General features: G+C 40.5%; 1 protein-coding gene across 3 annotated transcripts in view; it reads right to left on the minus strand.

Annotated features, from left to right (window-relative positions):
• Positions 1–18,566, minus strand: part of htr2cl1 (5-hydroxytryptamine (serotonin) receptor 2C, G protein-coupled-like 1) — a 140,416-nt gene that overhangs the window by 62,814 nt on the left and 59,036 nt on the right. For all 3 annotated transcript variants that reach the window (XM_071459485.1, XM_071459486.1, XM_071459483.1), the window contains one exon: positions 184–324. The gene's annotated coding sequence lies outside the window, so the exon portion shown is untranslated. The remainder of the gene's footprint in view (positions 1–183; positions 325–18,566) is intronic.

Raw genomic sequence — 18,566 nt, forward strand, 5'->3', positions numbered from 1 at the left:
CAGCACTAAACATGCCCACAGCATCTCTGAGCTCTGAGGAGCTGTGTAACTGTATGTCACTGAAATGTTTCTACTTGTGTTTTATACACCCACCCCCACACACACACACATACACACACAGCATACACTACAACCAGACCTAATGTTACTTCAAAAGGAGAGTGTGTGTCCTTATGAACTCACCCTTGCCGAAAGCGGATTTGATCTTCGTGTGCAACAAGCCCCTTTGGATGACCTGCCTCAGTCTCTTGTTGCAGTCATGTGTTTATTGAACACACTTTCTTCAGAGTGAAGGTGTCCAACATGTGACTTGTGCTTTTCAGCCTGAAACAGAAATAAACAGTACTTGAATTTAGACTTTCAATCAGTATCCACAGGCACTGGGTATGCTGGTATGCTAATATTTAGTGTCCAGTATTGTTAAATCACATATCTCCTCACACACAACAGTCATTTGGTATTTCTACAAAACTTTGTTTAATGGATAAATACCAATTGGTGCTAATTAGCAGATAGAAACGTTAACACACTGAACTATGGTGAACTTGTTAAACATTATACTTGCCTAGCATGAGCACGACTGCATCGTCATTGGAGCAAATTGTCTTGAGTCACTGTGTTGTAAGATGTGTTTGTTTATATATGCCTATGTTGCTGAGGTTTTTTTTCCCGAATCCCACTCTTGTTCCAATAGTGTGGATTGCGGCTCTCCTTTACATTTACAACTCATTTTCCTCACTTCAGAAGAAGCCATTTGCCGCCAACGCTTCCTCTTCAGTATGATAAACAGCCTCCACAGACTGAGATAATCCTTCACAGTAAACATGAAGCCTTCATTTGGTTTTGTCAAAGTGCTGGTTTTATTGTTACTTCATTACCCCCAAGTTGAATGTTTTCATAGGAGTATGCCTGTTATTTCATGCTCCACTTACTGTCAATCACCTGACACTCAAAGGTAGAGTTGTCTCTGAATGAATAAGCCATCACATCGCATCACAATGTGAGAACTTACTATGAAACTTTATTGTCTCTTTTGACAGAGTGTCTATTACTCTGGTCAGCATTTAATTTGACATGATTAAATTCAAATTAAGGAAAATTTAAACTTGAATAACACATTGATTTGCTAAATAGCATGGCCACTGCTTGTTGGGAACATATATATTTAATGCTGCTATAGCTGCACACTGTACAGTGGTTTTAAATCATATTCACAAACAAAAATAAATGGCTTGTAATTCCAACTATGGGTCAGAAACCTGCCAAAAATCCCAAACATGTCTGTGTGGTGGAGATACCAACATCATTTTAATTCATCCTGAGGGGAACATCGATGTTTGTAGAAAATTTAAAAGCTATACATCCAACATTTGAAAAATTTCACACAAAACCACAAATGTGAACCTCGTGGTGGTGCTAGAGGAAAGGTCAGCAGATCGTCAAAGTCAGTGCCCTTTGTCCTCTGGGGACCATTAATGTCTAAAATTTCACAGCAACCCACCCAATAGTTGAGATATTTCAGTAAGACCAACGTGTTGGACCTCACAGCTCAACCAACTGATATTTTCCTCCCTTGATACATCCTACTTGCATGGTTAAAACAAAACCCATTCACAGCTTTAGAAAACTTAGCTTCAACTTTTTAGCTTAGTAATTTCTTTTTTTTTAAATAAGATTTTGTTGTTTTGTAAGGTTCAAGCCTGTGTTAAACATGTTTGTGACTTTTCACAGATTCTAATGCTGAACAGAGAATCTAAAAAAAAAAAAAGAAAACATATTCTTCCCATTATTTAAAGGAGCTATTTGTAAGTTTTGCTATTGCTATATAGAGCCAATGTTAGACTTAACAGCTGTTCCTTTACTCATCAAGAGCTGTCTCCAGTGGTGGAAAGCAAAGCAACCCTCTTCTTTTGCTTCTATTTCTATCACTCTTTTCTTCTAACCCTAACCCTATCAGATTGTCTTGTAACTGTCCAATACCAGTGCTCCTCAGAGGGCATATAATGACCTCTTGTAGCCTGTTGTAAATGCACCAGTGGCTGAGGCTCTTCCCAAGACAAACAGTTGTTAATGCTAATCCTGGCTATGCACCATTAGTAAAACTTACAAATTCCTCCTTTAAAGAAAGCAAAACCAAACAACAACAACAACAACTATCCATCCATGTGTGTCCCACATAGCTGAAAAACTTTATATTTGTATTGACTTCTTAAAAAAAACAAAAAAACAACATCCCTTTATTGATTCACTCTCCTGCTTTCCCCATTCTCTCTTTTTCCAATCTTCTTTTCTCTTTTTTTTCAGTTAATTGTTGAAGGCAACAGTGAAGTCGAATAATAGAGTCCAGCTGAGATTCCCCAGGGCAGCCACTGTGGACCTGCGCTATTATTACAAGAAGGCACCATCACAAGCAGCCAATATGAGGAGCACAAGGGTCAAAGCCTCAGCAGTGGGCAATTGGAATAAAATATATTGCTCTGTCATTCTTGCATTCATCTGCAGTGGAGAAATTCTCAGTATAGATTTCCAAGTCAAGTAGCACATCTGGGAGCAAGCAGAAAAGATTTCTCCTAATACATATGAAAAAAAAAGAAAAAAAAACAAAAACAAAAACAGATCAGGACTAATAATGCTAATTTGCTAATTAGATCCCCTGTTACCACTTCAGCTGGCAAGGCTGTGCTTTTTGGGAACGGAGTGTGCCTCAAACCAATCAAAAAGCTCAGCTGAAACAATAACAAACAATAAACACTGAGTGCTTTGCACTGGGTAACACAGGATTTTCCTCCTTAAAAAGCTTTAACGCCTTCAGAGTTGTTAAATAAAAAAAACAATACTCACGCTCTGATGTAACAGCTCTGAGGGTAGAAAGCTTTTATTCTGTAAATTACCTTAAATTTTGCCGTTGAAAATGACTGAAGTCAAAACTAAACACAGGCCTGCAGCCTCAGTTTTACTTTGGGGAAAAATACTTTAATTTATAACATATTGCATCATTTCAAAGTTCAGGCTGAGGTGACATTAGATGTATAATAGATAATCTGCATGTGTAAGTACTACATATGGCTTTCAGGCAACTAAAAGGAGCAGTGTCTTTGCATGTTTTATAAGGCATTACATATGGCATGTTAGTTTACTTTTGCATGCCATCTTCCTGGACTGGTTTCCTTTTATTTCAGTACATTATAGAAATCAACTTGCAGAGTTGCATTTTAACATTGTTTGTGGAAAGGTAATCCATCACAATGAACATTTAAATTGTATTTGTGTTTTCCTCAAGGTTACCTTATCACTGTGTGGTACTGAGGCTGAAAGTGACTGACTTGAAAAGGTTGCCATTTATGTGTTGGTGGGTGTAGTTCTTGTGCTCATGCTTTTAAATCTGTTTTTTTTTTTTTTTTTTTTTTTACATCCTTGTAACTGAAGGCTGACTGATGTGTAAAATTTCCAGTGCTTCTGTGCTTGTATCCGTGCAAATGACATTACATCTTCTACCTTTAGGGTTTTCAGTGAACATAGGGGGGTTCAGTTTGTACTGTACCTGCCATGTGATTTCTTCATTTTAAATCAGCAGTCACGTACAACGTACATCTGTCTGGGACACATTTCCTGCACTAAATAAATGGATTAAACAGAGTTCAGGTTCCCTTTTCAATGAATAAGCCTTAGAGCAATAACCACTAAATTCATTATTCAAACCAGAGGGACTCTGAGGACACGGCACTAGATGTGATAAAGCTACACATTTAAAATTCCTTCAATTGCATGCAAGTACACAGGATTCACATATTTACACAGGTTGTACAATTTAGTACTTCTGCCAATTTTAAATGACTAGCGAACATGCCTAAGGCTTCAAAACAGTATCACCAACCTACATATTCATACTCTGTGATATTTGTTTTGATTACTTTCATCCATGCACAGATTAACAGCAAATAATACAACACCACTGTACATAAATTAGCTGTAAGGTAAAAGATTCAGAGGATAAAGCACTGGAATAAGTTCAAAGTTTTAAACCAAGCTCAAAGATTTTGAACTTGTCTGCATGCATCTTTGCATCAATGTTCACAGCCCTGACTTGATCCATTGACTTAATCCACCTCCTGACCACCTGTAAAATGTAGCTTGTGTTCTGTCTGAGAGCACAGTAAGAGCCTGCAGCCATGCTAGCAGTTCAGCAAGGCTGTATGGTGTTGCACTAAGCTAAATGCTAATGTCAGCATGCTAACCTGCACACAATAACAAGGCTAATATGCTGATGTTTGGTATAACATCTTCACTATCTTTGTTGGCATGGTAACTTTTGCAAATTAAGCCCTAAACACAAAGCACAGCTGAGACTGATGGGAGCATCACGAATTGGGTCATAAACCAAAGTATTGAATGAGTTACAATTTTGACCTGTTTTAACCCAAGTCATTGAAATCATTAGGGTTCATCCTCCGGGAGACATAAATGTGTGTACCACATTTCATCCAACAGTTCTCATGGTGGCAGCAGAGGAAAAGTTGGGATCATCAAAATCATTAGGATTCATTGTCTCGGAATCGCAAGTGTTTATGCCAAATGTTTTCACCATCCAATCAATAATTTATAAAGACATTTCTGTCTGGACCAACCACCCAACAGATCAATGTTGCTATCTGCAGGGTCATTCTGCTAGCATGATTAAAAACACTATACTTCCCTATCTAAACCAGCTTTTCAGCCCGCATCTACAAAAACAACCTCAGCAGTGTTGGAGATGTTACCAAACAGATTGTGAAAGATATTAAACCACACAGACATCACAAGGGTGTCTTTGTGCATAATTACATCTCTTGGTAACACCTCTGTGACAGCATGCCCAATTAAACCAACAATATTGCTATCCTGAGCAGTATAGAGTCACTTGTAGAAGTGTTGTTCTGATAGAGCATCAGAAACACACTCTCCCCTACATATACACAGTATATATACACAGTATGGAACACAAACACAGTACAATTGTGGATATAAGGGGTGAGAGTGTTTTACCCATGTTTAAGGGAGAAACAGAATAAGACTGCAGTACGGCATTGGACGTGGTGAAAGAGGAAGACTGGAAACCTGAGTAGAAGATGGAGAGGAAGTAGAAGATGGAGAGGAAGACTGAAACAGGACAGAATGATAAAGAGAAGGAGAGAAAAGGAGTGTAGGTAATGTTAGGCTGCAGCACCAGATGGGAGGGAAGACAGATCCAAGCTGAGTGCAGATAGAGGAGAGGAGATGGAGAGAGCAAGAGGCTGAAAAACAGATGGGAACCCCCCCCCATATCACACACACACACACACACACACACACACACACACACACGCGCGCACACACACACACACACACACACACACACAAAGAATTCTTCACAACGCATGCTGTACGCCAAACCATTTTCACTGATGGACCAATTCTCACAAATCCACAGAATAGAACAAATAATAAACATATGCACACACACACACACACACACACACACACACAGTGGTCATGCAAATGCTACTTCACTCAAGTAACTTTCGGCTGATTGCACATTCGCTCTTCAAGGATCTCTTCTCTTTATAGATTTAGTTTAAATCATCAATGCACAATCAATAGTTTCCATACTCCAGGGCAAAGCATGAAGGCAACGCACACACACACATACACAGACACACACACACACACACACAGACACACATGGAGGCAAACACAAGGAAGAGGGAACGTTCTCGCCTTGACTGACAATCAATAGTGACGTCCCAGTCAACCTCAGCGTTTTCTGTTGAGAGGCTCAAATACTGCGTAAAGAAACATTTTCATCCAAGAGTAGCTTCACCAGCAAAATAAAATTATGTCTGACACAGCAAATCAATGCTGGAAATTTTTTCTAATTTCAAAAACGCTTACCCATGATTCAAGATGTTGGAGTAAACTCATCCCATTTCAATCACCGAACCAATCAGCTCTGAGCTCCTCAAACTTTTTCACTGAAAAGGCTACACCGTGATTTAAACAGCTTTTTGGAAACAATGACCAAGAAAAACCCAATCAAGTTTTACAACCACATAAAAATGACGGCCTTAAGGTAATCTACAGAAAGGGCTTCATTAGTGACCGAGCGCCACACCGCAGCTAATGACCTGCCATGGCCTGCGCCAACAAGAGCAATTACATTCACACAGTAAAGTCTTGGCCACCTCACCAGGCCACCCTGGTCATTTCTGAGCTGATCTGCTAACAGCCCATTATTGACCGTATATCTCTCCTCGTCTGAATGAAGCCCCGTTGGTGTGAGTCACTGCTGGGAAACGGTCAAGAATCACTAAGGCCAGCAGCTTGACTCTATGGTAAGTAACATTTGATGCAAATATCATCTCCCCACTCAACCTTTTAACATGGGAATTATTAGACTGCATCAATTATCACAACACTACATATGAAGTTCACTAAAAACATACTGTTCTTTTAAAGGCAGCAGATTGCTCGTACAGAAATGTAACATATGACATGTCCCTATATCAAGGGTGATGTCACCTGTGATGGATATTATCATCACATATGTATATCCTCTGGATATATGATGATATAAGTTTATGAAATACCCATAGTAAAATGTGTATGTGTATATATTAAAAATATCTATATGATGATTTATTTATATGGTATAACATGTTGTGACCATATATGTTAACAAAATATTTAATTTCCATATGTAAATGCATATACAAATTATATATGCTTATGTATGTTTTTCTTATAAATTTCTCATTAATTTTAAACAACTTTTCCCATTCTGGGTAAGTGGTCTCCGACTTTTGGACCCTTCTATGTAACATCAACATATAGTGACAGGCTTTGGGATGGATATATCTTATAATATATGACTACAATATAAACATACATATATAAACATATATATGCATATGGGCTAGACATATATGCCAATTAAATTTCTAATATATGTTTTTATTTTATATATACATATATTTCATATATATAAATTCAATATATGTACAAATACTGCATTAGCATATTGGTGGTTTTCAGCACCAAGATGGCACTGATCACTAAACGAGCAGAAATTCTCTCCTCAATAGAAAGAGAAGAGACAATCTGGGAGAAAATGTTACCAAGCTGCTGCGTAGTCTCACGTCAAGGTCACAGTTTTTATGAAATCCAAAGATAATGAGCTCTATGTAGAGTTGACCTTCAACATTAGACATGACTTTCATTTACAAATTTCATTAAATGCTGAATGATTTACTTTTTTCCTCTAGATTTTTGATGTTGGACTGAGTATTAAAATGCATCCAACATGCAGGAGGTTAGCGAGGGTCAAGATTATCATTTTTACAACCAGCCAAACTACTGTGACCGTTCCCTCGGGGCTCAGCATCCTCTGTATCGGTTTGTTCTTCCAGGAGAAAGAGATCGATGATTTCACTGTGTGTGTCTGGTCAATACACACATAAGTTAACCAAGTCATCATATTGGATTATACATAATGGGCTTGGCTTGGCTCCACAGAATTCTATGGAGGCTGCAGCCTGAATTACACATATACTAAATATCAATATTAAAGAAATACGCCGCCATAAGATGAGTATTAAATAAGTGGGGTCAGTTGGTGACCCTCAGTCAAAACGTGTCAAAATATCAACAGATTCTTCTTAAAGCAGTCACAGAGAATCAACCACTGCTCCAACATTTATCAGTATGTCGTATATTCTGCACTCCATGTTACACTACTGCCACCTCTAATGTTCTTTTTCGATGTGTATTTTTTTCTTTTGTTTTTTGGTGAAGCAAGACTAAAGAAAAGAAAAGAAAAAGAAGGTGACATAATGGGACAAAACAACAGATAGAAATAACTTATTGTTATAGATTCACATTATGTGGTTCCTGCCTGATTTGTTTCTTTAACTTGCCTTTTTTTCTTTGCGTTGGTGTTTTTGGTAGATTATTCCTTTTAAACCTGGTAAAATGGTTAAAAAATACTGTCACTGCATTAACTACTGTTTAACTGGTGTGTATGCACATAGAAGCAAACTGGTTTCTGCAAAAATTACAGAAATGTTTTTAGATCTTTGAGTACAATTGTTGTAGATTTATTTATTTACAATGTGTAACAAGCATAAATGTGTCAGCTAATCACCTAATGCCTCGCTGCACATTGCAACACTGCTGCAGTATATATGATGAATAAGAAGTGAAAGATATGAAAACATTGTTCAAGTGTGAACTAGTTCATTGGTGTCACAAACATGCATCATCAGGATCCCACACACAAACACACACTTCTTAGTTTTGCGTTGGCATGCAGCACGGGTGAGACAGACATTTCACGTCAGCTCATTATTCTCCGTCTCCCTCTTCTCTTTGTCATGGTCTATTTTCTTCTCCCTCCACCTCCTCCACCTTTTCTCTCCTCCTCCCCTGCTCAGAGTCTCTATCGCTCTCTGCCTGATTTCTCAATTAAAAACCAGGATGACCTGTGTAATTGCCTCCAGTGACTGGGTCCTAATGAAAAAAACACATTGCATTAGTGGTGAGATGCCACGCTTGTGTGTGTTTGTGTGTGTGTGTGTGTGTCTGTAAGAGCTGATGTGTGTTTCTGCACATCAAGCTGCCAGGCCTTGACCAAAGCAGATAGTATTGTCTGTCAGACCTTCCTGTTACACCCTTTTAACCAGCATCTTTCTGTGTGTGCATCTGTGTGAGTGTGTGTAATTGTGTGCCAACCTGCTGGAGCCTTGACCAATGCTGATAATATTCTCTCAGACCCTTGTTCCGCCCTTTTAAGTCGGCTGTGCATGTAATTGTGTTTGTGTGTGTGACTAAACCTGCGTTCACAAACATGCATAAATATGAAGTCTGTAGCTCTTGTATGAGTCAGTTGATGACAACAGAGAGGGCATTCAAGCGTACCGTGTGTGTGTGTGTGTGTGTGTGTGTGTGTGTGTGTGTGTGTGTGTGTGTGTGTGTGTGTGTGTGTGTGTGTGTGTGTGTGTGTGTGTGTGTATGTGTGAGTGAGAGAGGGAGAGAAAATGAAAGAGAAGTGGGCAGAGGAAAAAAATTGCAAATGCAAGAGAGAGGGAGGAAAAGAGGGGAAGAAGAAAGAGGAAATGCAGCCATAGCAAACAAACAGCTCAACAACCACAAATGTTGTTCAGCATTGCTGCTGTCTGCTATTTCCTGCACTGGCAATGAATGTTAGGATTAGATGTGAAATGTGAAGTCCAGAATCATCCAATATGGATGTAATCCTAAAGGGATACTGAGCTGTTGGGGAACAAGGTGGACAGATTCTTGAGAAAAGGCAAAGAGGTGATGCTCATCAAAGCAACACCCACGATATAAAGAAACCAAAAAGGCAAACTGCATTTCCTCTAATGACCGCTCGAGTCTGGCTGCAAAAGTGAGTCAGTCCCCATAGACCTATGTTAAAATGTCCAACTTTACAGCAGAAATAAGCCAACTGTTTATTTCCTCCTTCATGACAACTGTACGGGGGTGAATTTTTATATAATTCACCTGTTTCAAATTCTTTGAAACAGGATTAAAGTTATGAAATATTTGGGGGCGTGGCCACTGAGTGACAGGTGGGTGAGTGTATGTTTGCCACAAACCAACATGTACTGAAATGTCAGCTTCACACACGCTCCACCTCTTTGCCCATTTTGGATTAGCCAGGAGTTAGGTGGAGTCAGGCACTGCCAAGATGGCGACGGCAGAGCAGCCCACTCTGAGCTTCAAAACCACTCTTCAGGAACCTATGGGTGACATCACGGAAGCTACCTCTTTGCCTTTTATGTCTAAAAGTTTGAGCTAAATTTAATCTGGATATTTCATTTACACGACAACAACTCATGAGAAACTTCACCCTGTTTTGTATCCATTTTTTGTCGATGGTTGACAAAGATAAACCCAATCTCCTGAGGGCGGGACATGACAGAAAATGCTGGAAAACCTCAGGGCCGGATGATCCTCTATAGCTCATCAGTTCAAGAGACAGGAGTTCAACCATGAACTCGTCCAAGTGAGAAGGAGGAGGAGGGCAAATCTTCCCTGAGGCAAAACACTGCGTATTAGCTTTAAATAAAGAAGAAGAAGGACTGCAGTCCCATTAAACTTTAATGCTACTTGTGGGGACTTTGCATCACTGCAGCAACAAGTGGTGAGAGGATCCCGTAAAAACAGACCCTCAGAGTGTCTCCCGCTATCATCCCCTCCGTTCTGTGCGATATCTAATGAAGTAAAAAATGACAGGGCGGCCGGGTTAGAGAGCAGAAGAGGATGAAAGCAACAGAGAGAAAGATATAAAAAGGAAAGTCATGTAAGAAATAAAGATATAAATCTTAGAAATGAAAGAAAAACTTGCCTGGAGTGAGTTATTTGTCCAGACCAGTAGATCATTCATCCCCCACGTTTGAGTTTATCTTTTCTGTTTTTCCATTTCTCCTCTTTCACTACACCATTAATTTCCTTTCTTCCTTTCTTTTTACCCTTGCTGTCTTGCATTTCTCCTCTTTTGACTTCACTTGCTCGCTTTTGTTCCCTCGGGGGTCGCAGAGGGAAATTAATTCCTCTCGCCTCGCCTTTGCTTCTTCAACCATTGCTTGCAGCATCTCGTTATCTATCTCGCTCTTTGTATGGATGTATAATATTTATCTATGGTACTTCTATACCTCCATCTATCTGCCCACTGATCCATCCAGTCTAATCCATCCATTTTTTTTCCTTTTGCTTTTTTACTTCACCACTGCCATCCCTCTCTCTTAGAGGAAAATTGAAAGAGCTCTGAAGTCTCAAAAACATCTTTAAATCACTTCTTTCTTCAACTTTCCTTCACCTAACCTTTCCCTCCTCTACTATACTGCACCTCCACCATCCATTTATTAATCCCTTTATTATTTGTGCGTCACTTTCTCTTACGTTTGACACCTCTAAATCTGTCTACCTTCTCCTTCCCATTCTTCCATTTCTAATATCTGGCAGTATCCTGCCGTTAATCTCCCCATGTACCTAAATTTTCCTCTGACTGGCTCTCCCTCTGTTTGGTTCATTCACTTTCCATCTTCCTGTGAGTCCCTATATCTCCCTTCTCCATAAAATTGCCCTGTCATTTCTCAGCCGCATGGTCTGTCCTTTGCTGTTTATCACTGCATCTTCTCCATGTCGCCTTCTCTGCTTCTCCAGGCGAGCAACTTCAAACCCAAGTGTTTGAATGTGAGGTTGGCCTTTTGCAAAGTGGACCAGGATCAGAGTTTAGTAATCACAACCACACTTTTAAGCTCTGATTTTCATGATTATGGCTACGTAGTTTGTGGCTTAGTAGCAAAGAAAAGCCACAGTGTAGGTCAATCAAAGTAAGTCTGCATCTCTTGATTGCATGTTGAGGCACCTTTGAAACAGACCAGCCGTTGAGATTAAAAGTTCATTCTTGAGCTTGAAAACAACAGTTGACACAAGAATCTGTTCACTCAGTAGCTGCTCTGGTGCTTTTGATCACATCACAAGAACCTTGTTAAACACTAATGATGTATTCAGTCTAAAAATTAGGAGTGAATTTAACCACACATCCACCGTCCACCCACCAATACACTATTAGAACTGTGCATGTGTGTTAACAGTTATTGTTATGCAATGCCAACATCTGCATCTTTGCCAAGTGTAAACTTTTAATTTGATGGCATAGGGGCCTCGGCGCCCAGCAAATGAGATTACACACAAACACACACTGAGTTAAGTTAATGTTAATCAAAATCAAAGTGAAGTAACAGAAGGGGAAAGGTGCTTGGTGTGAAGAGACGAGAGACGAGGATGAAAGGACACATGGAAAGACCAAGATGGAGAGAGGCACCAAAAGAAGAAAAAGGAAAAGAGATGATTCATGGATGGTAGATAACAGGAAGAAAAAGAGGCTAAAATTATTGAAAATATGATCAAAGGCGACCAACTGCTGCAATGTTTGGCATTCTACAACACTTCCTGCGAAGTGTGTGTCTTTTCAAGTGTGTGGCGGGACCAGCAGGACATGTGTGTGTGTGATTTCCATTAATCTCCTCCTCAGAGCCTCCCTGCGGCTTCACTCATGTTTGAAGAAGCTATTTGAGACTCAGTGACTGCAGATTACCGATAAGGGAAAATTACACTGTCAGAATTTATCAGCGCGAAAATCATCCAGGCGTGTGTCCTCGTGTGTGTGTGTGTGTTCTCACGCTTGGAGACAGAGGGTTTTCTTGCTTGGGCATATGTCTGTGTTTGTATGTGTGCACTTTTGTGTGTGCTTTTTCTTTTATCCCTCCTCTGGGGAGACCCCACGCACCGTCTGTCTCTGACTGATTCAGTATGCGTTGCCACAGAGAGACGGGAGAGAGATGGTGTGAGAAGGAGAGGCGAAGATGAGGAGGAGGAGGAAGGAAGGGATGCAAAAGGAAGAGAGAGCCAAAAGAAACAGAAAACACAAAAAGAAAAGAGGTTGTTTAAGCTGAGAGGATTTGATTTTCATTCAGCTGTTTAAGCAGATGTCACCACTCTTCTTGCAACTGTCGCCGCAAATGCAGCAGTTTCACATCCTGATGTCACCTGCACTTCCAAGATGACTTTATACCATCACGTCTGCAGCCATTTTGTAAGAGCAGGTGCTGCACACTGTTTTGTTCTGTATCTCTTTTAGTTTTTCCTTGTCCCTGAATGGTGGATCTCTCAGAGGGGAAAAAAAAAAAAGGACAAAGCCGCTGGAGAGGTGAGAAGGGGCGTAGGAGGGAGACAGGGAGACGAGAGGAGGCAGAAAAATAAGAGGATGAGGTGAGGAAAGGAAGAGAAAATGGAGGCCGGAGGAGGAGAGGGGAGGTGTTTTCCATCCTGTTTGTTTTTCATTAGGGTTTTCAAATCTAATGAGAGGCTGAGAGGGAGACAAGAGGGAGACAGAAGGAAAAGATAGAGCCCACACACGGAGAATACAGCAGACGTACAGGAAGTGACGGAGACGCACAAAATGTCCATCACACAAAGAGGAGACAGAAAAATGATGAAGAGAGATAAAAAAAAAACAAAGCAAAAAAGAGGAAGAGAGATAACATGCATTAATTAGAGTCCCAGGATTACTGGTGCTGCATACCAATCCAACCCTAAACACTGGAAGTGTGTGTGTGTGTGTGTGTGTGTGTGGTCAGAGAGATAGAAGCTGTGTGTGTTACAGTCGGGTGAGTCTCCACATTGTTTCTGCTCCGTCTACATTTCCAAACAGCGTCTCTAATGAATCTGCCCGATGGGGTCTGCAGCAGAGAGCAGGTGAACCACTCAGGGACAGTTGTTGCCTCCCATGTGTCACCATGTTTATGGATCAGAAGAAAATGATGCGCCAAAGAGCATATTTTCCGTTTAACTAAACGCCTGCCTGAATGATTGGTGCAGTGTTTGCTAATCAAAAAAAGGAGATAAAAGGATTTGTCACACAGACGGAAACAAATCCAGGTCTTATCTTGGAATTGGGCTCAAAACTGACGTTGGTGTTTGTTACTCCGGGAACACACTGGATGCCTGGCGTGTGCGCTGCAGCTACAGTTGCGGATTCCACTGCAGAAAAACATGCATGTTTATTCACAGCGGCTGCATGTCAGCTTGTATTGTTTGCAGGATACTTCAATGTTGGATTTCTCTGCATTTTAAAGTAATTTCTGATTTATTTTTGACAGGAAATGTCACTAAAATGCCACTGTCTCCACATGCTGCTGCTACAAGGGTAAAAAAAATATATTATTACATCTATGTTTTCATGTCTGTGCAATATTCAGTTTCAGCCTAGACACAGACAGTTATAGTGGAAGGTGTCAGTTTTGTGTAATTTTACTGGTATGATGTCTCAGCTGAGCAGAACTCCGCAAAATCCGAGAAACTGCATCAAAATTAGGGGGACCAAAATAAATATTCAGTTCAAAACATGATTAATCCATAGCCTGGACTGTGTCAGATTTAATCATGGTGGTCAAACAGCTTTGGATGCAGCTTCTCTCCTGTTTCTTTCACTTTGACTTTCATCCTTTTAGTTTCTATAGAGCCAAATCAATTGAGCCTGCTCTCTTCCTTTCACATACCCTTTATTGTATTTCTCTCTCTCTCTACATCCTCTGATAAAAGATTGAGGGGAAGAGACAGAGGGTGGGAAATGTTTTGGGCTCCATCTCTGTTGTGCTTTGAAGCCTTGAACAGCAGGCCGTAACACGAAAAGAGCTGGAGCCGGAGCTTAATTTCCCATCGGACCAACCACAGTGGAAACTCGTGGCTATTGTAAAGTTGGACAAACTCAGCCGTACAGAAGCAGTTCTATAAACTGAAAAGTTTAAATGGGAACATCAACTATTCTGCATTTGGTAGCAACTGGGTTGACAACTGAAAAATGACGGACACAGGGGGAAAAAAATAAAGCAATTAAGAAAAATGGAAATGGAAAGCGAGCTACTGAGAGCTGTGAGGTTTGAAATGATGAACGTGCAATTTGAAATGTGATGCAGCAGAGTTTTATGGGTACTGTAGTTGACTTACTATGATCATTGGAGTTTCTATGTTAGGTAACATTGAAGAATATGTTTAAACATACTTTTGGAATGGGAAAACACTGGATTGTTGCTTTTTGGAAAGTGAACTACCAGATTCAACAACCCCTCCCTCAAATTCTGATGTCACAAATGTGTGGAGGGAGGGGGGTTCAGACACTGTTCAACCGACAACTGTCTGACAAACACTTCATTGAAGCGTACTGAAGTCTCTAAATAACAGTCATAATGTGTAAGACGCAGTTCTGGAACAAGAGCAGACATGATGTGCGACTTGTGCTGTTCTAATTAAGTCTAATGGGTGTCGGGCCGGTGTGTAATGTAGTGCATCCTTCTCTGTGAAATACTGACCACGGTCAGTTTAAAAGGTGACTGCACCGTCCATTTACACACCCAAGAACTCATCCAGATGTGCTAAATGGAGTGTGGGCTGGACTAGAGCGAGAGTATTTCCACAACCTGAGTCAGCCTTCTCTGAATAAATGAATAATTTGGCTGGATATGTGTGTGTGTGTGTGTGTGTGTGTGTATGTAGGAGATTGTGTGTGTGTGTGTGTGTGTATGTAGGAGATTGTGTGTCTCTTGGGCACAAATGCATATTTGCATGTGTGTTTTCATGAGTGTATAGCAATTTGATGTGCGTTTTATGTCTAGTGCATGCCTGTAGGCAGTGAAGGCGTGGGTGAGAGATGTGTGCATCTGTGTATCTGTGTTTGTGTGTGTGTGTGTGTGTGTGTGTGTGTGTGTGTGTGTGTGTGTGTGTGTGTGTGTGTGTGTGTGTGTGTGTGTGTGTGTGTGTGTGTGTGCTCTCATTACACAAGGCCAAGTTTGGACTTGCCCTGAGCTAAAATGACTAAGTGAGTGAGTCCCCAAGCTGTTTTCTCTTCATTCTCCTTCCCTTTTTATTTCTCCCTGCTTCAGTTTGAACTTAAACAAGCAACAGGGCACGGACACAGATGCAGGAGAGAGAGAAAGAGCTGTAGCCGCTGAGCCTCCGTGTGAGATACTTCGATCGGTGATTGTGTGTTTTTAAAACTTATGTCAGGGCTGCAGCTTGCTCTTTCATGCCTGAGCGCAATGTAGCTGTGGTGTTTCTGGTGTAACAGCACTGTGCTGGAACAGATGCGTCTTCAGTGTCTATAATAATAATAATAATAACAATAATACTACATTTACTTTTCCCTTCTACACAGAGTGGGCATGCAGCAGGCATTGTCCCTGGTCCTCAGCTGTGATGATTAAAAATGTGATATGTTATTTTAATGTTTAAATGCAAACATTCACTCGTTTAACAATACCATGATAACACTGATAACTGTGATAATTTTGGTTACTATAATCGCGACATTGAATTTTTCTATCGTTTCATATCTTTCAGGTTCTGGCTTTTTAAAAAAAAATTCTTTATACAACTGGATTTGAAAAATAGCAGGTGGATTAAACCTGCTCCTGTATTTGTGCTAAAAGAAAGATCAACCCTTACTCTTTTCAAAAAGCATTAGTGTAAGAAGCTTAAAAAGGTTTCAGCTACACATATATGTAAAAATTGAAACCAGCCATATGTTAAGCAAACAGAACAGCCAACCATTGTCTCTGTCATCCATCAATATAACAGTCCTCATGAAGAATACAATGCCTCAGTTTGCTTTTGATAGATACAAAATCAGCCTGGCTGCCTCGTTAGCTATTCCTTTCCCTCTCTAAATGTGCTGGTTCAAAGACAGATGCTTTCTACTCTATCATCCTACATACAGTAGCAACTATTCCTAACTTTCATCAGTCCGATTCTGATCAGTGACAATACATTTTCCCTCCTACATGCCGACATGTTTCAGTTCTCCTCCAAAGAATGGTTTTGTACCCATGACTGGTGACTTGATTCATCACAGAAAATAACACTATTCAGATGGGACCTGTCATTTCGACCAGGTCAGTCCACCCACTGAGCGAAGACCATCTGGGAAAAGAAGTCTTTCAATGTCAGGAAGTGTGTATCTTCTTTTTTTGAGATTTTTAGCTTGAAACTCCCAGCAGGTTTTACTTATAGAAATGTCCCTGCTGTGGGTGCACACTGTTTCTGTTGGATGACCCTACTGAAGCATGACACTGCTTGGTGGGCAGGTTTTTATAGCTTTCCTTTTCTTCTGAACTCCTTGTTCCACTGTCAGAACTGCAGAACTAACCGGATGGGAATTAAATATCATGTGTGCAATTCCACATGCTTCAAGTTTCGTGGCTGTTTTGTACTCCACACAAATGTAGATTATCTATATTAACCCAATAAGACCTAAGGAATGTTTTCTGAAAAACTTGAATCATCGGCTTTATTCCAATGTTCGTCAACATTTTAAAAAAATATCAAATGTAAAAAAAAAAATTCACACTAAAAGCCAAAAGTTCAAGGTCTCAAATGGTTTTATTTCATGTTTCTATATGATTCAGAGGCTGAGAAATAAAGGTTTTAGTGACAGCGTTGCATCAGCTGAGCTTTTACCTTTGGCTAGCAGTGATACTGGCTTGCCACATTCCTCTGACATGTCTCACCCTGAGCCTTGAGTAGCTGGTTAGCATCTTACGTATCTTTATAGTCGCTGATTTTGTTGTTTTTATCCGGGTAACTGCTGTAATTTGCTACAGTATCGCTCCCCTTGCTCAGGTCGTTAGTCATTGCCATTTTTTCAAGCTAAAACTGCAGAAAAACAAAGGAAATACATTTCCCATAATGGATTTCACCTTCCCGACATGAATTTCAGTGAATCACAACACGTCACTGGTCACATGTCTTAAACATGACGTAACCATATACTACGTGTGTACATCTAATCTGGTCTTAAAAGGAGAAACATGCGTACATCGCATCTTATGGGTTATGTCAATCTTTCCTTCAACCAACGCAATGTTAAGTTTTGCTTTACTAGTTAGTTTCAGTCATGTATGGCTGAGCTCAGATACATGAAGTTACATATGTGGTTCTTCAAACTGCCGTTTTCTCCTTCAGTCTCCCTCCCAGCTCCTATCTTCTTCTACTCTCCTCTCTACTTCCTCCCTCCCTCGCCCCATCTTTAATGTATCCTCTTTCATACACTGACAACATTACAGCAAGACCCACCAGAGACAAGGAAGTGTCTGGAACCAGCCACAGGTCTCCAATCTGCCTCCCCGGTGCTGTTGCTGTGCCTATTAGCCCCGAGTTAATTACCCAGTGGCACTCCCCGTGGGATTGGCTAGCCCCACACTAAACTAATTAACATGCACCTCATTTAACGGCCAGGGTTGGCTGTGCAAATGGAACAAAACGTGGCAGACATGGAAACAGAGGTAAAATTAGAAAAACTGGGAATGAGAAGATATGGCAGCCAGTGAGGTGAAGCAGTCACTGTCGTTAGAGAAGAAAAGCTGCATTAGCATTTAAGCTAATTGGGAAAGAAAACATTGAGCAGAACAGCAAGAGTTTTGAAATCTCTTAAATGTGACATCAAGCGAAAGCTTGTGGATTAGCTCACAGACTTTTGTGGCTGTTAGCGGTAATAACCCAGTGGGACCAGGCACCAAATTGGTCGAGTAATTTGAGTTTATGCTACATTGGATAATGTGGGTTTTTTTTTGTTCATTAACAACAGGAGAATTATTGCTTTGTATATCTTGTCATCTGTGTAGCAATAAACTGGGACCTTACACGGGTTATTACGCTGCTAAAGCTACATGGTGCCACCACAGTGCTGCAGTAGATAATAAGCACTACCAAAGATAGCTTCAGTTTTCTGTATTGCCACAGAGGAGCAGGCCTGTCACTGAGACCACCCACAGGTATATGTACTGTGGGTGGAGAGGGACACTGTGGCGACCTACAGAAAAAGTGAAAGCTACTTGACTCAGGGAAAGTCATTTGAAGTAGCTGATGCGGTGTGGTCAGTCAATATAGCAATCTATAGGGTGCACCTGTGTGTCCTTCTGCTTTTGGGTGTATATACCTGTGGGTGTATACGTATATGAAAACCTCTACATGTG

The sequence above is a fragment of the Trachinotus anak genome, unplaced genomic scaffold (genome assembly GCF_046630095.1).
Source record: "Trachinotus anak isolate AG129_WGS33_773 ecotype Australia unplaced genomic scaffold, CSIRO_AGI_Tana_v1 ptg000023l, whole genome shotgun sequence".
Taxonomy (NCBI): domain Eukaryota; kingdom Metazoa; phylum Chordata; class Actinopteri; order Carangiformes; family Carangidae; genus Trachinotus; species Trachinotus anak.